The sequence below is a fragment of the Stenella coeruleoalba genome, assembly GCF_951394435.1.
Source record: "Stenella coeruleoalba genome assembly, chromosome: 3".
NCBI lineage: Eukaryota > Metazoa > Chordata > Mammalia > Artiodactyla > Delphinidae > Stenella > Stenella coeruleoalba.
This window is the reverse complement of record NC_137148.1, coordinates 7981007-8003759: the sequence shown is the minus strand read 5'-3', so window position 1 is coordinate 8003759 and position 22753 is coordinate 7981007. Positions and strand designations below refer to the sequence as shown.

The 22753-nt window shown below is 42.3% G+C and overlaps 1 protein-coding gene across 6 annotated transcripts in view; it reads left to right on the top strand.

Moving 5' to 3' along the window:
• SEMA5A (semaphorin 5A) overlaps positions 1-22753 on the top strand; it is a 477874-nt gene that overhangs the window by 95797 nt on the left and 359324 nt on the right. Inside the window, exons 1-2 of one of the 6 annotated variants that reach the window (XM_079918534.1) lie at positions 9753-10467; positions 21102-21168. The exons of 1 other annotated variant lie outside the window; for it this stretch is intronic. The gene's annotated coding sequence lies outside the window, so the exon portion shown is untranslated. Of the gene's footprint in view, positions 1-9752; positions 10468-12983; positions 13744-21101; positions 21169-22753 lie in introns of those variants that run through there. 4 more of the 6 variants (XM_079918533.1, XM_079918532.1, XM_079918535.1 and 1 more) reach the window with 4 other exon arrangements.

Here is a 22753-nt window from a genome sequence, read left to right as displayed (position 1 = left end):
GTCAAGACAGTTGCAACAGAGGAGAGACACTGAACTCAATCCCGCTGAAATGAAAAGTGGAAGAGTTTGTAGGCACTGGGGAGAGCTAATGCAGAAGTAGTGGAGGGCATTAGGGAGGTGGCCGGCCGGTGTGATGAGACCACCTGTGTTTACTAATTGGCACACAGCAGTTAGGAGCCCACCCTCCCACAGAGACTGGGAGACAGGCGCCCTATCTTCCTTGAGGGTCACATTTCAAAGGGATGGCCCCTGGGTCTTTGAGACAGACAATCCTGGGTTGTAAATCTGGCACGAGGCAGTGAGAAGATTTGTATCTCAAAGGGGCAGAGAAAGTATTGATGACTCTAAGTTTTCTAAAGTAAATGTTCTAAGAAAAGGGTGGTCAGGGGCCCAGGGTCAGGAAGAAAGGTGCCTAAAGTTTAGTCAAACCGAGGGGAACTTTAAGGCCTTCCTGGTCCAAAGCTTAGCATCACTTTAACTTGTAACCTCATCTCCAAACTCCCTGCCAGGGTGTCTACACTTGGGCCACACGGAGCTTCTCCCAGAAGTTTTGTTCTCGCTTCTCCACGTTAGTGCCTTCCACGCTCTTCCTCAGGCTTCTAGAACTCCAGGCAGTGACTAGGACCCAAAATGGTGTAATTAAATATCTACAGGCAGTCAGCCCAATGGACTGAAACTGATTATATTAACTTAGCTCGTTGTGGGTGATTGAAACAGTTCTCTGATGAATAAATTTCTCTCAACCTGTTTCAAGATCATCCATGGAGGCTTTGGGGGAAATCCTGAGATTTCAGCTCTTGGAAAAGTTACTGTATTTTCCATAAGATTCTGATCTTAACGGGAAAATCAAGGAAATTCACAAATAAGAAGACAGTTTCCTAGGAATCACCTGGTAACCTGTTAAAACTGAGACTCTGAGGCCCCACAAGTAGAGATTCTGATGCAGTGAGTCTGGGATGGGCCTGGGACCCTGCATTCTGATGCTTCCTTACTCATTCTGATGGACAGCCAGAACCCGGCACTGAACGACTGCGTGTCATCCAGCCTTCATGTGCGTCCTGGATGATGGAACTGGGTCTCCTGAAACTGATGATGCAACAAAAGGTTCTGGGTGATGCTAGGAGACCCGTGGAACCTGGACATGCCCCTCTCCCCACACTACTCCGTGGAGGCATGGTGCAGCAAACCTCCAGTCACGGGTGGTTGCAGACCAGCGGGTGGGACTGGCCGCCCGCATCTGCTTGAAAGGAGGCCCGAGTCCATTAGTCGTCATGATCTTGTTCTAGGGCTACGGTTACCTCACAGCGAGCAATCATTTATGGGCACTTGTGTCACTTTCACACATTTTCTCCCCGTTTCCACTCAGAGTAGGCGGTGATGGTCAGCGGTCTTCAGTGCCAGTGCCGAGAGAGGCTGGCATTGGTGGCATCATGCCCCTGGAGCCAGCTTCCCCAGCTGAGGCTCCGAGGTTCAAGCCCCAGTTAAACTGCAACTTGATACAAAGCAGAAGTAGACTGACAGACATAGAAAACAAACTTATGGTTACCAAAGGGGAAAGGGAAGGGGGAGAGATAATTTAGGAGTTTGGGATTAACATACACACACTACTATACATAAAATAGATAACCATAAAGGACCTACTGTATAGCACAGGGAACTATAGTCAATATTTTGTAATAACCTAAAGGGAAAAGAATCTGAAAAAGAATAGGTATATATTTTCATATATCTATATGAATATATATTTGTATGTATAACTGAATCACTGCATACATATATATATATGTATGTATAACCAAAACAAATGAATGTTGTGAATCAGCAATACTTCAATAAAATAAATAAACTGCAATTTTACTAAAAGATAAAACAAACAAAAAACTCCTAGTTTTTTGGAAAATATATTGAATGCTACAATTTTAAAAATATGGAAAGTTATTAAAATCATTTCTTAAATGATGAAAAGGAGTATAGCAAACAATTTAAATGGTAGAAAAATGTAAACGAGATCCCCCTCCCCAGAGACAAGCAGGATTAAGTCTCAGGTTTTTCTCCAGAAGTTTTCTAAGCAGATGGAAACATACCACACAGACTCTGTAAGAAATGGGAACTTAGATATTGTTCTGACTCGTGCTTGTTTTCATGTAACTCTTTGTCTCAAAGATAGTTCTAGGGCAGCAAATAGATTTACCCCATCCTTTTCAATGCCTGCATTTGAAAGTTATACCATCCTATGCTTCTAGCCCTGTGACTCTCAACCAGTGGCAATTTTGCTCCCCGGGGGACATCTGGCAATGTCTAAAGATGGTTCTGTTTTCATAGCCCGGGGGGCAGTAGTGGGTGCTGCTGGCCTCTAGAGAGTAGAGGCCAGGGATGCTGCCAGTCTCCCTAAATGCACGGGTTGTTCCCTACAACAGAGAATTAGCCGACCCCAAATGTCAGTGCTTCCACTGTGGAGGAAACCTGCTATATAGCATCACTGATTTTAAGACTCCACAGGATTTGCCTTTAGAGTGTAGCTTACCAACCAGTAACAACAACATAGATAACAGTTCCCCAAAGCCACAAAATACAGACCGTGAAAACGCTTTCGGGGGTGAGGGGCACTGCTGCGTAGGCAGCGTGTTCCAGTCTGGGTTTGACTGACGCATCTGTTGGCTTGGAATGACTTCGGTGGTTTCAGCGCCTACTGTGTGTATATTAAACATACCTTGTTATTTCCTATCGCGAGGCTCTGCTGGAGGAGAGCTAGCTCCTTGGGGACAGAGGAAGGTCACATTGGCAGAGGAGACCTTGGTGGCCTGGAGCACCCGCCAAACGTATAATTTCGCGGGCAAATGAGAGCATCCATTTTTAGCCCCAGATTTTTGTATGCTTTAAACTCTGGCTGCTTTATTTTTGTCGCAGCTCTGCTGTGTTTACTTCATACCCAGGAGAAAGGATGTTTTCTTTATAGAATGATTGCTACTGACTAAATTTAAGAAAAAAAACAAACTCATTTGCTAGGAAAACCATGCTTAATTATTAATATTGTCCAGATCTCTTGTCCTTCCCAGAGGCTATTGGCAACTTCTCCTGTTTAGGAGATACCTTACGTTGATGTGTAGCTTTGTTTTTTTCTGGATCTAAAGCAACTCTTTCAAATGCAGTTTATCACCAAATCTCCCTTCTCTTTTTGTTTGTTTCAGTGAACTGTTACCTAGCACTGGTTGTGTCGGAAGCCTTACTTTGCACTTGAGAATCCTTTGTGTTTTTTCAGGTCGTGTCTTTCCCAAATAAGACTTTCTTGTTTTAAATAAATTGAGTGTTCCCCATAATATGAGTCTTTTTGAGAGCCTGGTGCATCCTTCTTTTTTGGAAGACTTGCCATACATTTAGTTCAGGTTTGGGATACAGATGCTCCTGGCACTAGAGTGGAGGTCACGGTTGGTCATAGCGGTCTCCAGTCTTTAGGCCAAGATTGTATGTAGCAATGCAACCATCATAACAATGGAAATATATAAGAGGAATAAAAGACAAAGGGGAAATATATAGGGAATAAAAGACAAAGGGGAAATATATAGGGAATAAAAGATAAAGACACTTGTGTTTTTTAAATTAAATTTTTTTTTATTGAGGTAGAGTTGATTTAGAGTGTTGTGTTAGTTTCTGGTGTACAATAAAGTGATTTATATATATATATATTAGTTATGTATATATTTAGTTATATATATATATATTCTTTTTCAGATTCTTTTCCATTATAGGTTATTACAAGACATTGAGTATAGTTCCCTGTGCTCTACAGTATGACCTTGTTGTTTATCTGTTTTATACACAGTAGTGTGTATCTGTTAATCCGAAGCTCCTCATTTGCCCCTCCCTCCCCCCTTCCCCTTTGGTAACCATAAGTGTGTTTTCTATGTCTGTAAATCTATTTCTGTTTTGTACATAAGTTCATTCATATCATTTTTTAGGATTTCACAAGTAAGTGATAGCCTATGATATTTGTCTTTGACTTACTTCACTTAATGTGATAATCTCTAGGTCCATCCATGTTGCTGCAAATGGCATTATTTCATTCTTTTTAAAGGCTGAGTAAGTAATATTCCATTGTATATATGTACCACATCTTCTTTATCCATTCATCTGTCGATGGACATTTAGGTTGCTTCCATGTCTTGGCTATTGTAAATAGTGCTGCTGTGAATACTGTGGTGCGAGTATCTTTTCAAATTAGAGTTTTCATCTTTTCTGGATATATACCCAGGAGTGGGATTGCTGGCTCATATAGTAACTCTATTTTTAGTTTTTTAAGGAACCTCCACACTGTCCTCCATAGTGGTTGTACCAACTTAGAGTCCCACCAACAGTGTAAGAAGGTTCCCTTTTCTCCACACCCTCTCCAGCATTTGTTATTTGTAGACGTTTTGATGATGGCCATTCTGACTGGTGTGAGGTGATACATTGTAGTTTTGGTTTGCATTTCTCTAGTAATTAGTGATGTTGAGCATCTTTTCATGTGCCTCTTGACTGTCTGTAAATATTCTTTGGAGAAACATCTATTTAGGTCTTCTGCCCTAGAGCTTTTAAATATCATTTCTGTGCTAGGAAATCTCTATGCTTAATGCACGGCAAAGCCTGTGACTAAGGAAATAAGCATTTCCACAAATGATGTAAATTACAGTAGACTGTACATATTTGGTTTACTTAGCCATCTTTGGGGTTAGTTCCAAATAGAAGCCTTGTGCTACTTGTTCAGCAAGGCTTAGGGATGTCTAAGACAGCAAACAGAGGGAATAATTGGAAGCGTACTCTCCATAAGAATAGCAAAATAGATGATAGAGAACCAAATTTAAGTCTTAAGGCAACAGATAATCTAAAATTTTTCAAAACATAATGACAAAGGCTTATCAGTTTATTATAAGTAGAGGAATACATGGCCTTAATACAGTATTTATTTTCATTTGATTGTATTGTACACTTTCAATGACAAGAGAAGAATGAATTCTGTGAACTAAGGAATTCCATAATTTCTGGGAGCTAGAAAATGTAAACATGGAACATTTGGTTCTGTTTCGAATTGATAAACATGTCAAGATGAGGAAAACATTTCCCCCTTTTCCTCCCCAAATGAAGATGTGATTGAAAACATTTAGCTTTGAGTAAGCAGCAAAATTTTCCTACTTGGAAATCTAGGATACTATATTTTGTTACATGCATTTTTAGACTCTTTAAAAGAATACAGACAGAAAGCATGTATTTAAACATCCAATCATGAGTTTAAACTAACTCATAAACATGCTTTAAAAAATACTTTCATGCTTATTGCTGTGGACGCAACTGTGTCCCTCCAAAAATTGTATATTGATGCCCTTATTCCCAATGTGGTAGCATTTGCAGATGGGGTCTTTGGGAGGTAATTAGGATTAGATGAAGTCACAAGGGTAGGACACTCATGAGGGGATTAGCGCCCTTGTGAGAAGAGGCACCAGAGAGTTTGCTTCTCTCTCTGTGCCATCTGAGCAAGAAGGTGGCCGTCTGTCTGCAAGTCGAAAAGAGAGCCCTCACCAGGGAACTGAATCAGCTGACACTTTGATTTTAGACTGCTAGCTTCCATAACTATAAGAAACAAATCTTTTTATTTTTTAATTTAATTTATTTTTTATTGAAGTATAGTTGATGTACAATGTTGTGTTAATTGCTGCTGTACAGCAAAGTGATTCAGTTATACGTATATATATATATTTATATATACATTTTAAAAATATTCTTTTCCATTCTGGTTTATCATAGGACATTGAATATAGTTCTCTGTGCTATACAGTAGGACCTTGTTGTTTATCCATTCTATATATAAAAGCTTACATCTGCTAACCCCAGTCTCCCACTCCATCCCTCCCCCAACCCCCTCCCCCTTGGCAACCACCAGTCTGTTCTCTATGTGTGTGATTCTGTTTCTGTTTCAAAGATAGGTTCATTTGTATATTTTAGATTCCACATATAAGTGATATTATTTGGTATTTGTCTTTCTCTTTCTGACTTATTTCACTTAGTATGATGATCTCTATTTGCATCCGTGTTGCTGCAAATGGCATTATTCCCTTCTTTTTTATGGCTGAGTACTCTTCCATTGCATATATGTACCACATCTTCTTTATCCATTCATCTGTAGATGGACATTTAGGTTGTTTCCATGTCTTGGCTGTTGTGAATAGTGCTGCTATGAACAGTGGGGTGCATGTATCTTTTTGAATTATAGTTTTGTCTGGATATATGCCCAGGAGTGGAATTGATGGATCATATGGTAATTCTGTTTTTAGTTTTCTATTCTGACTGTTTATTTCAACACATCCTGCAGTCTAAATATACCTCCCAAACATGAAACAGTCTACATAAAACAATTTAGCAATACCTTTCTCATGCCTGTTCAGACAACCAGATCCTTCATTTATACTATTGTTAACATCAAAATCAAAATCTCCTAGTGTGTGTTCTCAGAAATGCTTTATACAAACTATCAGAATTTTGAAAATAAACTTTGATAATAATAGATGTGATATTTTATTTTATTTTATTTTTTTTAAGAATATGTTGGGGGTAGGAGTTTAGTAATTAATTTATTTATTTTTGCTGTGTTGGGTCTTCGTTTCTGTGCGAGGGCTTTCTCTAGTTGCGGCAAGTAGGGGCCACTCTTCATCGTGGTGCATGGGCTTCTCACTATTGCGGCCTCTCTTGTTGCGGAGCACAGGCTTCAGACGCGCAGGCTCAGTAGTTGTGGCTCACGGGCCTAGTTGCTCCGTGGCATGTGGGATCCTCCCAGACCAGGGCTCGAACCTGTGTCCCCTGCATTAGCAGGCAGATTCTCAACCACTGCGCCACCAGGGAAGCCCATAGATGTGACATTTTATAGTAATCACAGGTCAATTTAAAAGTGAACTATCCATGGTTAGTAACTAATGATCAAATGTTGCTGTTTTGATCATATGCAACTTTATTTCTCTTACTAGGTTAAGGCCTTGCTATCTTTAGAACCACTGTGGAGTAGTGAGTGGAAAATAAGGATCAGCCATTTATTGATACAATGCTTGATTTTGCACTGTAGTTAAAAATAATCTTATGAAAATCAGTCACTTAAGAAATGTATATTTATAGTTTATGATAGACCAGTTCAATGGAATAGTATCCTATATATGCTTATTTTAAATAAAATTGCTTGTATCATTCTAATGGGCTGTATCAGTTATCTTATTAATATATTAAAATAATGCAGCAAACTTAGTGGCTTGAAAGAACACATCTATTATCTTACTGTTTCTGTGGGTCTGGAGTCTGGATACAGCTTCTCTGGCTTCTCAGCAATGCTGCAATCAAAGGCAGTTGACTGGGGTTGAGGTTTCATCTGAAGGCTTGACAGGGAAGGATCTACTTTTTGGTTCATTTCCTAGTGGTTGTAGGACTGAGGGCTTCACTTCTTGCCAGGGGCTTCCTTCAGCAACTAGAGGCTGCCCACAGCTCCTCGTCACGTGAACTTCTCCAGCTTGGCTGTTTGCTTCCTCAAAGCCAGCTAGGGAGAAGGAGACTCCAGCAAGGCAGGTGCTGCACTCTAATATAACAGAGTCATGTAATCATTCATAGCTTGTCACCTTTGCTGTGTTCTGTTGGAGGAAGCAAGTCACAGGTCCTACCTACCTTCAAGTAGGGGGATCTTGCAAGGCAGGTATCCTGGGAGCTGTCTTGGAGTCTTCCTGAAACATGATCCATCAATAGCTTTCTGGAAGACATTTCCAGTTTTTAAGGAAAACAATGTAATTATGGGAAATTAAAAAATTAGATATTAACCTTATAATATATAAAATGCACTGTATTTAATTATTGCCACCAGCATTGATTAAAAATCTTCCTGGTCCATATTTTATCTTGTGAAAATGGATGAAATCAAGAGCTTAGTCTTCTAAGCCTACCTGAATCGGTTTTCATCCAACATAGCTTATCTTCTCCTGACTGAAGCTGATAGTAGCATGTGATGGTTTTAAAGGATGTCACTGTTGATGCAAATTTGATTATAAAATGTGTACCCCTTTGGGACTCCCTGGCTGAGCCTCTTGGCTTCTTACACCTGCCTGTTAGCTGTCATTGGGTCCCCCAGGTAGTGATGCTCAGACATGTTCCATGGAGTTGGCACTGCCATCCATGGCAATCCAAAGCTTCTTGTAATATATTTCATAGAAAATTTGACTTTTACATATGGACAACCAGCCATTTGCAGACACTTTCCCTGGTCCATCCCGGAGCTTCAGCTAATGGACTCATCATGCAGCCCCAGAACAGTTTGCAGCCACCTTCTACGGTTTGATGCGCGATCTGACCATTAGCTGCCTGAACCTACATGCTGGACCACACGTGCATGGGTGCCTGCGTCCATATTTCATTACCTGCTTTTTTACTGATGTGCTTACACAGTGGAGCAGCTGAACATCTGAGGAAAGTGCCTCATTGCCAAATGGTCCTCTTAGTTTCAGGCAGTTACCTCAGGTTTATACTTTCTATGTTATCCTGAATCGTTGAGAAAGAACAAAAGACTGGTCTGATCAATTTTTAGAAGGTAGCCCACTTGAAGATTTAGAACAAAACTATTATCACTAGGGAAAAAAAAATGGGACCCATTTGTCATCAGCTCTCTGGACCTTTCCACATGGTAAGGCATAACTGCTCTGCCCCATTCTCGTATGAAAGGAGAGGCGCTGAGTTTTAGAGAATAAGTTTCCTTTTCCTTTTGTACTTCATATCAAAAACTTGTGCTGTGACCCTTTCAGAACATGGTCCTTATATATTAGAGGGCATCAAATTGATGTTTCTTAGTTTTTGCTTTTTTATTCTGGAAAAGTTGCTAGGAGAAAAAAAAATGTCGTGATAGGCATAGAATGAGTCTTTGCAGTTTCACAATACAGAGGAAGAAACCAAATTCCCAGACAACTAGATTTTCTAGACCTGAAACTGGCATTAAAGAAAATTATCTAAACATACCAACTTCATTTTATAGATTAAACAATGAAACCCACCAAGGTAAATCTGTGGACACAGGCTCATAGAATAAGTTAACCCTGGCCCTCTAGGCCGTCCCTTTTTTGGTCTAAGGAACAATTCCATTTGTTATAGAATTATTGAGTACCAACTTTGAGCTAGGAACTTGGCATGCATAGTTTTGGAAGCTCATAACTTTCTTTTAACCTGATTGCTGTTATTTCCCTGCTTTTACATAGGAAACAACTTAAGAAAGGTAATCAAACAAAATAAAAAAATCCACAAAAAACCGTGTCCATGCTACCCAGGTAGAAAGTAGTAACAGAATTTTAACTTGGGTCATGGTGCCATTTCTAGTGTTCTGGGGAGCCTTTTTCCAACTTTCCTTAGAGAAGAAGGAGTTGTGGATTCATTCAGGCACAGCCATTATGGGTGGGTGACATGTTCTGTTACTTTTTAAAGTAACTTGGAAAGTTCTGGGCCATATACTTTCAGGAGTTGAACTTAGAAGCAGCAGGTTTTTAGCAGAAACAGGGAGACCAGTTATTTCCCAAAAGCTCTGAAATAGGTACATGGTTGGGCTGATTTGTTAGGATTGATTCAGAAAATTTAGGGGGTAACAGTATTAAGCCCTGGGGGCTTTGAGGCCTGTTCAAGACTAAGGAAGTTTCCATGGGGAGAGGAAAGGCCAGTTGAGTCTCTTTGTAGAGCAGTCTGAGTAGAGTTCTTCTGAGGATTTCCGTGTTTGATCCTATTCTCTTTTGGTGAGGCAGGCCCCTCTGTGGTCATTTAAACACCTCATTGAAAGGCAGTTCTAAATGGTTTTTAAAATGAGGTCTGGTGAGGTCCAGGGCTGCTTGAAGTTCCCCAGAGCTGGGTTTCCCCCTCGCTTGGAATCACACCGTTTATTTTTAAAAGCTTTCGCGGTTGGACCCTTCTGTTTTGTTATTGCAGCTGGACCCACTTAGTCCTCCCTTGTCTCCTCCAGCCCTTTTGTGGTTTGGGGTACTGTTTGGAGCTTTAGAACTGGGTTGAAGGGACAGGAGGCCAAGGCCACGGACACATCTGCTTTCTGTTAGCACCCAAAGTCACAGGTGCCCCTAATGGGGCTCTGCCCACTCACCAGAAATGGTCCTCTTTTCTTCTCCCCTCTCTGTGTTCTCCTTGAGTTCCCTTGAAAGTCAGGGTTTTTCATTTTCTCCTTTTCTGATGTTTTGTTCTCTGCTTTCAATTACCCCCTCTTCTTCCCCAGGCAAATCCTGATTCTCACCTGCACTCAGATTCCTGACGCTTGTCTTTATAGCAGCAATTATTTGCAGTGGGTTGTAGAAGAGAGATTAAACTGCCCAGGAAGGCACAGTGTGACCATGACACGTATGTCCCTCCCTGGCCCAGCTGGGGACAGAGCAGCTCTTTGTTGAGCTCGGTTACAAGGAATTCAAACCCTGCTGAAAGATGAAGCTGGTGAGTAGAAATTCTGCAGGGAACCTAGAAGGATTTACTTTAATTAGAATTTATGCCCCAATCTAAGTCCCGTAACTGCGGGCTTCTTGGAAACAAAGAGCTGACTTCTGCTGTAATTGGCAGATGGAGACTTGATTCTTTCTAAGTACCTTCTCTGGTCATCCTCAAACTCTTTTTGAGCACGTTCTTCTCTCTGTGCTTTGTGCCTCTGAGGCTCTCCAGATAACGTGTACCCTGCTGACTCACACTTCCTGGAAGGGTCTTCTGAAAGTTTTAGTCAAATTCCAACCGTTTCTCTGCTTTTCAGCTCAAAATTTTAGTGGTGCTTAAGCCGTCCTTTCATGCTGCCACTAGATCTCTCCAAAACTCTCAGTTAACGTATACACACGTCCTTATTTTTAGCATCTAGTATTCGGAGAGAGCAGGGGCTTTTTAGAGCCAGTTTTGGCTGAAAAGCCAGATGGAATAGTCGTTAAAAACAAAGTTCTCACGATTTCTTATTACAGGATTGCTCGATCCCAGTCTGAAACCCGTTTCCTGTCCTGGCCTGTTCATGTAGGCACATTACCTCCTGGTCTCGAGAGCTAAGCCCCTGGTCTGCTAACTAACCAGGGAACTCCTCGAGAGGTGTGGTTAGTCTGCAATAATCACAGCTTCAGGTGTAGGCAAGATACAGCCCTGTCTGATGCTGGTGAAATAAAAATGCAGGTACCTGACTCATAGCTATCATTCTTGGGTTTGATTTATAGATGATTCGGATTTTCTCTATGAATGTGTTTGTGGAGGCTACCGGCTTATATTTTTGTGATCATGGCTGAAAGTACTCTTTCTGAACTTGGGAAATTGTTTGTGCATTGCTTTTTCAGTATGTTTTCTCAGTCTGAGGGCACATGTGAGCCATTTCTGTTCTTTTCACTCTCTTTCTTTGGACAACTCCCTGTGTATAGGTGGAGGTGGGGGGAAGGTGTTCAGTTTTCTTTCCTTTTCTTCATTATAAAAGGAGGAATCTAGTTTACAAGGAAATCAGTTCCATTCCAAAAGGTATTAATTATAATTCTTAATATTGTAATAAAGGGGAGGATTTTCTGGAGGAAAAAGCCTGTAAAACCATAAGGAAACAAGAAAGTAAAGGCTTTGGGCCTTTTTATTTTATGGCCTTTATGGATTGCTTTGCCTATTTTGTTTTTTAATGTTAAAGGTCTCAGTGTACTTTGTAGTGTAGTGACTCCATTGAATTAAGACTTTCATGGACTAGAAAAAAATGCAGTACTCGCTGGTCTGTACCAGTTTAACGTTTTCTCCTTTATACACTGTGTAGCAAGAAAACACTTTCCTGTTTGACATGTGACTGATGGGAATATGCGAGAGGGCCAGTGTGATGTGTTTGGAACTTCAAGTTAATAGCCTCGGTTGTCAGGCATCTATTATCTCAAGTGTAATGAGGCACAATCAACTCTTTAGACTGTCATCAGCCTTTAAATTGAGGGAGCAAGGATCATCATCTGCTGCAGAACCCAAGGATCTGGTTCACATCATACAATGAGGGCACTAAAGAGTCCTGCCAGCCAAAGCCAGAGCCCCCAGTCGGCAAGCAAGTGACCTTGGCCACTGGCCTGTCATCCCTGATGCCCAGAATCATCCTGATATCTGTTTCTGAGGGGTCTGACTGTCACTCTAGAAAGGTTAATGCCAGACAGCCAGGCACCAGGGGCTCCCACAGTTCGCTCCTAGCGTGATGAGTTCTGGACTCCTGAGAAGGCAGAGGGCCAGTCGTTTTCTTCTCAGGAACAGTCAGGTAGCTTGTGTCTTTGGAGTTTCCATTGCCTGACCCTTCGTCTCTGTCCATCGAGGCAGCCCCTCCTCTGTGTGACATACACTCCACTCACGCAATCCTGCCGCCCACCTTCACATCATCTTACGTCAGCCAGCATCTGACATTCCCATGTAGAGCTGGGACATGGTTATGGTATTCTGTCTGTTGTTCATGACCTTCACTATTTCCAGTCTGTCCTTACAGAGGACTCATAGTACTCATGCCCTGTAAGTTCATCGTGAACCCTGAATTGGCTAGTGCTGAATCATTGCTCCTAGGGGACATACGGGGCTAGGTTCCTGTGAGCTTCTGGTCCCAACATCTTCATCAACCTACGAATAAAGAACCTCATTTTAATGCATATTTCTGATAAAGACACCTTATTTAATATATAGTTGATCCCTTACCTTTGCACTTACAGCCAGCAGCACATTTTGTGGTTAAAAAATAAGTTTTAGCCAGTAGGTGAATTCACAAATATGGAATCTGTAAATGTGGAATCCGTGAATAATGAGGATTGACTGTATTTTCTTTTTCTCTCATGAATATCAGTTACCATTTGAAAGAAGTAATGTTTGGAGTTGTCCAACTCCGTTTGTACTCTCAATCCCATAGGTGCAAAGTAGATGTTTAAGCTCCTGGTAAGGAAGCAGGATTTTCTGTCAATCCCTGTGTCCTTGGTATTTGCAGTGTCACTGGTGGAAAACTTCCCAGCCTTTGAAGCAGCTCTCAGACATTCCTTCTTCCTGATGGAATTGGACCTCTTTGGACACTTTCCTGCCTGTCCTTGTGTGGCCTCTTTATCTCTGGACATCAGTGCTTCTGCTTTGACCTGGAGGAGAACGATGATTTTAGAGCTTTTGTAATAAATAGCACCTTGAATAACAAGCTGGGTGAGGAAACTAGGCACATCTACCAAGCAAGTGGCGACAATGGTTACTTTGCATCTCTAGTTTCTCTTTTTAAATTTTGCCTAGGGAGAGTGTGGCTGGAAGGTAAAAGAAAGTTTCATTTGCTCCAGGTTAAAGATGTGGCCTTGTTTGTGGGAGCCCACCATGATTCTTCTTTTAACAGGCTGTGAAATTTCCTTCTGAAACACAGTGCTGGCCTCCGTGCCCTGGTGGGAGCCATCGGGGGCCGGGCTGGAATAATCTGGGCGGGGATGCTTTTCTTCTTGTGAGATCATGTATTGGCACGTGGGCTGGCACCCTGGCTGAGTTGCAACAGAGCTTTCTCCCCGAGCTGCCGACGTCTGCTGACGAGCCAAGGCCGGCTCTGAAATTCCTGCACAGCATCTTGCTTTGGGAAGCCTGCGGTTCCTCGATCACTGTGTGTCTGTCAAAGCAAATTGAAATCGAGGAGAAGGGGTCTCCCTCTGGTGATTTCAGCAGGGATGAAGATGTCTTCTGAGCAATGACAGTTCCCAAAGTGAATGTCCTTGAGGGAGGAGAGCTCGTGTCGTTGTAAGTTCTCTGCCCTTTCCTTTCTTTAAAGGTCTGCTGTAGCCATAAGGAGCACTGTAGGGCCTGTGGTATGGGCTGTAGGACTGACAAAAGGAAAAGATGCTGGTGGGAAAGGTGAAGCAGGGGAACGAGGGGAAGAGTCTGTTTCTATTGACAGTTTGTCCTTTGATGGCAGATGGACTAGGTGTAGGGCTAAAACCTTTCAGTTATTCAGATTTCCGCCATGATGATTATTTTTTTCCTACTACTGTATGGTTCAGATAGAACCAAAACTGTTACTTGGTGTCCACACTTTGTCAGGTGCCTTGTCTGCAAAGTGGAGTTCCCATCTGCCATCCATGGCCAAGAGAAGAAGATGACGATGGGGAGGTTGACCTCTCCCAAGGTTCACAGCAGAGGGAAATCATGAAAGCTGGGTCTTTCTCATCTCAGGGTGGTTATGATCAATTTGCATCTTTTTAGCTTCTGTTGAAAGACCCCTGCGTCCGCCCCCCACCCCCAGAATATACAATTAGGAGAGACCTAGTGTGCTGGGGGTGAGGAGTTTGTCAAGGAATGTGGGTAAAGACCATGCTATTACATCAAGCTACGGTTTGGTGGTTTACCTTAGGAGTCTTTGAGACAAGCAGCTGTAACCAAAATTTCATGCTACTCTTCTGATTTACAGCTTCTTTTACAATATTTGGAAAGGCAGCACCACTTGAGAAATTGTCAGTAAATAATGCATAGCCCTGCCCCAGGGCAATCTGAAGCACATGACCATGTAAACGGCCAACAAGGCGAGATGTTTTGTTCCAAGAATAATAACGGGTCTTATCACATCTTCCCACATTGCTATCAGCTTTCCATGCGAATGAGGGGTTCTGTTTATGGTTTAATTTCCCTGCTGTGCACGGTGACGGCTGCATTGATGGGATGGTCCATAATTAGATGGTAGTTCCTCTGGTGAAATGTGTGAGGAGAGACAGATTTTGCACTAACACTGTGCTGAGATGCTAGCTGTCTGCTGGTCCAAGAGAGGGGACGTGGATGAGAAACCTGATGTGACAAGAATGTCTTATTTATTTATTTATTTTTTGCGGTGTGTGGGCCTCTCACTGTTGTGGCCTCTCCTGTTGTGGAGCACAGGCTCCGGACGCGCAGGCGCAGCGGACATGGCTCACGGGCCCAGCCGCTCCGTGGCATGTGGGACCTTCCCGGACCGGGGCACAAACCTGTGTCCCCTGCATCGGCAGGTGGACTCTCAACCACTGCACCACCAGGGAAGCCCAAGAATGTCTTATTTTAACATGAGTATATAGTTTGAAAAACAAAATCCCAAAGCAAGGACAAGTCTGTGTCCTGCTGTCACTTGACTTTATTTTCTGTATCACTGTTTTGTCCTCTTCACTAGAGTCATATAGACCTTTCTTTAAAGCTGGATTCAATTGTTAGGCTCATTACCCTCATGGAATAGCATCACTTTTGTAGGCCTAAGTATGAACGGAGTCAAAAAACATAACATTGAGATTAAAATGCACATTTTAAAGTCAAGCATAAAATGTCCCTAAGCACAGATTGATTTTCTGCTACTGAATTATCTAAAATGCTTTTAAGTTTTTAACTGGGTAAAGCATGTCATAATTTCATGTTCACGTTGTCCAGAGCACGTTCATGTTTTCTAAAGCTATGTGTGACGTGGAAAACTAGAGGGTGAAAGGGAGCTGCTTTATACTTCCTTATTCTGCAGTTAACTGGGGAGAAGGGACATAGGGTGAGCAGGCCATCAGCTGAGGGTCAAGTATGTTCAGGACACTGTGTGGGTGAAGGGGCCTGAAACCCGTGATTATAGAGAGAACGGAAGCCCAAGGACAAAACACTGTGGATTTTGTTTTAATCAATCGCTACAGAATTGCTATGTAGGAAACACTCCTGTTCAAATGAACACTATTAGTTCAGAACTTAGAGTAATTTTTACTTAGCAATTCACCTGGTAGCTGTGAAAAATGGGTTTACTAAGGGAATTATCAGTATAAGCATTCGATTTACAAAAAATAATGTGTATATCACTAAGGAAAGGCATTTTCCTGACTGGTCACTGTTGGCCACCGGGTTGGCCTTGTTCTCCTGTCCTGACTCTGTTCATGTGAGTGGCCATCTCTCCATGGGGACATCTCTGAGCACCTAGAGAGGTTTTGGGGGGAGTGGAGGCAGCTCCCCCAGGGAGTCTGCAGAAGGACCCTTGTATATGTCAGTCGGCTTCATAGATAAGAAGAGAGCAATTTTGGCTTCTTTGCACAGGAGAGTCTGGGATAAGTTTGGATCTTACAAGAGCATAAACAGGATGTAGAAAAGCGGACCCAAACCTGTAGGAGTAACATCAGAAAGCTGCCTCTGAGACTTGAAATCCTAAAGAGAGGCGAAAGGAGAATTTTATTTTGAGCAGAGATGGGATCAAGGCAAGCCTCAAGCCTCTGGTCCAGGAAGGTGTGACTTCCTTTCCTCAGGACTTTCTCTCCCACACAGCCGCCACCCACCATCTCCTACCCGGGCACCTGCTGAGCGCCTGGCATCTTCTAGACCTGGAGGAGGGCCAGGCAGCATCTCGATCCCACCTAGGTTTGGTGTGCTCTGTTTTTTCTGGGTGATTTTGATTGCTGTCAGATTGGATGATGTGATGCCAAGTTGGAAGAGTATCTCAAGAAGCTGACTTTAGAATTATTCCCCCTGGGTCCGTGGGTCCATTATCATCTGCACACGCCTGGAAGTAAAATGAAGGAAACCTTATCGGATGTTTGCCCGTCTGCCTAAGCCTGGGCTTGGGGACTCAAAGTTGAATAGGACAGGATGAGTGCCCTTGATGGGGGAAGCAGACAAATAAACAACAGAGGGTGATGTGATATAACCAGAGGCAGGCACTGGGTATCCTGGAAACAGAGGAGGGGTGACTGCATCGCATGGGGACACAGGGGACACGTGGATTTCAGAGAACCAGCTGGGATGCAGGAACGGCTCTTAGGATGATTGGCTTGAGTGACGAGGTTGAGCCAACAAGATATAATCCAAAAGGGCAAGAAATACAGAGTTCTTGATTCAGATTCATAAATAAACTTCGTATGTACCACAAAGAGGGGAGTTACTTTCTCAGTAGCTTGTAAAATCAAAAGAAAAAAAAAACAAAGCAATGGCAGTGGTCAGTTTCATCCTGTCCATCCCAAAGAGGAGGGATTTGTCTTCTTGACGGTTTATGAAAAGGAAACCCAAACCCACCCCGTGTTGGAGGCAGGGAGAAGGGACAGGAAAAACAGTCCCTGGGGGTTTGTATGGGTCAGACATGACCTGGATCACTCTCCCTGTGTTGTCACATTTACTGGTAGAGCTTGTCAATGGAAAATAACGGAACACAATTTTGTAAAATGCCGTCTGTCTTTCAAACCAGTCTTGTTTCCTTTCCACTTAGTCCAGTGGAGCAGGGCTTGTATTGAATGTGGTGGTTAGCAATTGACTGTGGCTCATTTAATAGTCAGTAAGCTCAGAAGTTTCCCCATTATTCAACACTCCTGTCCCAGGTCAGATATTTTGGTCCATGGTGTCACTAATCAAGGATGGGAGAGAGACGCAGGTAGGGGGGACGCATTTAAGTCAGGGTCGTGGGCTGACATGTTTAAGGGTGTGTGTTGCAAAGAAAATGGAGAAAGCATCTTTGATTCATACAAAAAAGAGTGTCTCTTCTACAGCAGGTTTGCATCAGGACGCGCCCGGCCTTCTGGTTCCATTTAGTGAGTCCGATTTGATCAGATCTTGTCCTTGCTGGAGGCTGCAGGATGTGAAGAACGGCTTCATGACTAATCTAAGGCAGCTGACATGGTTGTTTTTAAACATTAGTGAAGCTATGCTGGTTCTTCCTGGGGAAGAAGTTTCAGTACAGTTTGTGCTGAAACGGGTGACATGACTCATTGCCAAATGTAAAGAAATGAAAATCTTTCTAGTCCCCTACATGTGTAAACACTCTAAACACAGCCATGTTTATAGGAAAGTTAGACACCATCTGGTTCAATACAGAGTAGCCTATTTCTTATTTTTATCAGTAATTTATATTGAGAGGCTGGCAAATAGAACACAAGTAAATTTTGGGTTATGCAACACACCCAGGGATTCATATAGTGTTAATTCTGCTGTAGCCTCAAAAGCATGAAACAAATGCATCTCTGAGCAACTTGGCCTCTCGCAGTAATGAAGAAAGGAGTTGTCTTCTTCCTTAGTCTTGGAGCCCACCTTTGACAATGGAAAACCCGACAGGTCATTGGGACTGATTTCAGCAGGTTTTAAATGTCCATTATTCTTTTTTTTTTTAACGTCTTTATTGGAGTATAATTGCTTTACAGTGGTGTGTTACTTTCTGCTTTATAACAGAGTGAATCAGTTATACATATACATATGTTCCCATATCTCTTCCCTCTTGCATCTCCCTCCCTCCCACCCTCCCTATCCCAGCCCTCTAGGTGGTCACAAAGCACCGAGCTGATATCCCTGTGCTATGCGGCTGCTTCCCACTAGCTATCTATTTTATGTTTGATAGTGTATATATGTCCATGCCTCTCTCTTGCTTTGTCACAGCTTACCCTTCCCCCTCCCCATATCCTCAAGTCTGTTCTCTAGTAGGTCTGTGTCTTTATTCCTGTCTTACCCCTAGGTTCTTCATGACCTTTTTTTTCTTAGATTCCATATATATGTGTTAGCATACTGTATTTGTTTTTCTCTTTCTGACTTACTTCATTCTGTATGAGAGACTCTAGGTCCATCCACCTCACTACAAATAACTCAATTTCTTTTCCTTTTATGGCTGACTAATATTCCATTATATATATATGTGGTTGCTTCCATGTCCTGGCTATTGTAAATAGAGCTGCAATGAACATTTTGGTACATGACTCTTTTTGAATTATGGTTTTCTCAGGGTATATGCCCAGTAGTGGGATTGCTGGGTTGTATGGTAGTTCTATTTTTACTTTTTTAAGGAAACTCCATACTGTTCTCCTGAAAAATGGAGCTGGAGGAATCAGGCTCCCTGACTTCAGACTATACTACAAAGCTACAGTAATCAAGACAGTATGGTACTGGAACAAAAACAGAAAAATAGATCAATGGAACAGGATAGAAAGCCCAGGGATAAACCCATGCACATATGGTCACCTAATTTACAACAAAGGAGGCAAGAGCATACAATGTAGAAAAGACAGCCTCTTCAATAAGTGGTGCAGGGAAAACTGGACAGATACATGTAAAAGAATGAAATTTGAACACTCCCTAACACCATACACAAAAATAAACTCAAAATGGATTAAAGACCTAAATGTAAGGCCAGACACTATCAAACTCTTAGAGGAAAACACAGGCAGAACACTCTATGACATGAATCACAGCAAGATCCTTTTTGACCCACCTCCTAGAGAAATGGAAATAAAAACAAAAATAAACAAATGGGACCTAATGAAACTTAAAAGCTTTTGCACAGCAAAGGAAACCATAAACAAGACGAAAAGACAACCCTCAGAATGGGAGAAAATATTTGCAAATGAAGCAACTGACAAAGGATTAATTTCCAAAATTTACAAGCAGCTCATGCAGCTCAATAACAAAAAAACAAGCAACCCAATCCAAAAATTGGCAGAAGACCTAAAGAGACATTTCTCCAAAGAAGATATACAGATTGCCAACAAACACATGAAAGAATGCTCAACATCATTAATCATTAGAGAAATGCAAATCAAAACTACAATGAGATATCATCTCATACTGGTCAGAATGGCCATCATCAAAAAATCTAGAAACAATAAATGCTGGAGAGGGTGTGGAGAAAAGGGAACACTCTTGCACTGTTGGTGGGAATGTAAATTCATATAGCCACTAAATGTCCATTATTCTTCATGCCTTTGGAGATATGAACGTTCTGAAATGATTTCAGTGCATTTGCTGGATTTAAGCCAAAAAACAAGGGCATAGTTTCACTGTTAAATCAAAACACGATTTGCTTGGCCCAGGTTGCTGTATCCCATGTAAAACAGCAGCATTAGAGTCTGAGCACATAAAATAAATGAAGACGTGGAGAACCCAGAACTGACACAGCCCAGCATGCATATTGGATTGGCTCGTATGGGTTTGTACTAATCTGTTTGTGCTTACTGAGTTAAAGGAGAATGTCTTTATGTTTCTCTCTACTGAATTGGAGAGAGAGCATCCTTTGTAGCTGGAAAGTTCCAAAAGACTTCTTCTATCTGTTCTTTTTTTAGGAAAATATTTTTTCTGAGTGATTTACCCCATTGCCGTTTCAGTAACAGTTCATTGTGAATTTCACAGTCTGCCATCTTTCCAGGGGTAAAAACCGTCTTCTCCTTCATGCTCTTGCATGGGACCTTTGTCTGCCTTAGCTCAGCTTCGTCCTGAGAAGGTTTCGGTGTCAGTTGTGACTTTAATCTGTGGCAGGCATTTCCTTTTTCCTATGTAATGACCAAAGGGCTGATTTAAGAACCCAAGCCCGTCCTGTTTGCTTTAACAGAAGTAGCAACAGTAGTTAAGTAACTTTTTGAGTTAAATCTTGATCTTAGAATTAAATCTTGAATTTCGAGCCCAAGTTGAATCTTGAATCTCTTTTGTGTGGGCAAGCTACTGCTTACAGGGTAGTCTTGTTGAGTGTGTTGTTCCGAATAAGTAGGAATTGAGAGACCAGATTTTTCAAAAAGCCTCCGACAGCCTTCTCTTTCTGGGTAATGATATTCTAGTCTACAAAGGACGGATCAATTTAGCTGTCAAAATGAAAGCTGAGAGGCCAACTGCCCATGCAAATTAACCACTTGTGCAAGAGCTTCAAAACTGCCTGCATGAAAAGTGAGTCTGTCCTTTGAAAACTAGGCACATGGCGGCAGAAAGAAGAAAGTAGTCACCATTCGGGGACGTTGGTGTCCTTAGAGAGCCGATCTTAGAAGTTGCTCATTTTGAGCAGTCGCTTAGTTTTAGGCAACTTGTTTGCTTGAATAAAGTTGTCATTTTTTGCTCTTTCTTTCTCTCTGCTCCCATGCCTCCTGGCAGCTCAGAACGTATCTTATTGTCTGGTGTGGGAACAGAGGAATAGAGTTTTTTACACAAGCTTTGAGTCAGTTACTGAGACAATATATTTGTTCCAGGGTCAGCAATTCCTACCAGATTTAAATACTCACCAAAGGATGAGCTGCAGGAAGACGAGATGGAAAACAATTGGGTTTTTTCTTCCCATATGTTGTTAGGATTAGTCAACGCTTTGAGAAGTGAAATCCCCAATTTCCGCCTCCCTTTTCTGTAGCTCTCAGCTGTGTCTAATATTTCTAAACCATCGCATTTCACAGTGACGACTGTCTCATGGAGAGAAGGGTCTCGGCGCAGATCTGTGTGGGAAGGCTCCAAGCAGGAAGGGTATGTCTTTTCCTTGTGCATCTTGCTCTTTGGATACGACTGTCATAAGTGTCTCTTCTGCTCAGGGAAGTAGGGTTTACCTCTGCTGGTCTCGGAGCCAGATGCTTGTGTCATGAAATGACCCAGATGTGAGGTCCTGTGTCCCCACGTGAGGACACACTGTCCTTGAAGCCTCGGCCATTGCTGGGGCTGGTCTCCAGGGGTTCCTACTCTGACCCTAAGACAGCCAGAAATTTAAAGAAGGGAAATGGTGACGTTTGGTACTTGTCTTTTCTAAATGTAGGTGAGATAATTATCAAAGAGATTTTTTTTACTAAGTGATCTTGATCAATATGTGGCATTATTTGTATAGAAATGAATTAGTTGGTTATTGAAGAGATGATTTCTGATTTGGGGAAAGCCAAAGGGTGAATTCTTTGAGGACAGGACTCTTACACGCAATGGTGGCATTATGTATGCCATTCTTTGATACATCCTCAACCCAACTGTGACGCAGGAAACTGTCTGATTGGCCGTGTATACTGATGTGGGAAGTAAGGCAAAACATCCATTTTGCTTTTTCAGATACAATATTGTTGTGTAGTTACAACTGTGAAGATTTTAAATGTGTTTTTTTCTCCCCGTACGTTTGTTGTATCATGCATGTTTGTGCAAGATCTCTAACCTTCTAAAGCCACAGCTATTTGCACTGATGTTGTCCCTATGGAATGCTACCTGATTCAGACACTGCTTGCAAACAGAATTTGACTGGGGTGCAGCACAGATTCCATAACACTGGCCAGTGCGGGCAAACCTCGAGGTGAAGGAACACCTTTCCAAAAAGAAAAAAACCCTAAGAGTTGGGCCACCTCATCACTTCTCTAACGCTGCTTTCAGCATTTATACATCATAATGTCAAATAATGTTCAAAGTTTGGATGGGGATATTGAACAAACAACAGACCTGTCTTAAAAACAAAACACTTTTCAAAATGTGAATCCTGACCCCATCTTAAGTGTAAAGATATCTGGGGAGATCTGGCCCTGTGGACCAGCTCCTGACACCAGCCACCATCTGCCTGGAGGGGAGGGGCAGGTGGCCGCTCCCCAGAGCACGCTCAGAAGGGCCCCGTACAGACCGCTGCCTTTACCAGATGCTTTGTTCATCACCTCAAGCTTTATGTGCGTTTGGCTTTTCATCTTCAATCTTCACGTTGTTTTCTGGAATGCTGGGATTTTTGCTTAGGAACTTAGGAGCAGAGGCTCTGCCCTCGTCCCTCTTGCCTGGAGCCCAGCCTGCCCGTGATCACTTATGTCCTTAGAAGTCTGCACCTTTCAGAGCATCCCCATGTCTGTGCAGGCTGCTGCTTGTGTATTTGCTTCTCTTTCCCCTCCTTGCTTTTCTAAGTGTCCTTTCCTCTCTCCCTCTTCCCCCTCTCCTCTCTACCATTTTTGCTTTCCTGCCCCTTTCCCTGTTCCTGTTGCCAGCACTTTTCTTTTTCTGGATGCCTGGGGGTTTCTGATGACCCTCCCAGCCCACAGGAGCCTGCCTTACTTTCAGGCAGCATCCTTCTATACCCTCAGTGTCTGCTGTTGATTTCTCCAAG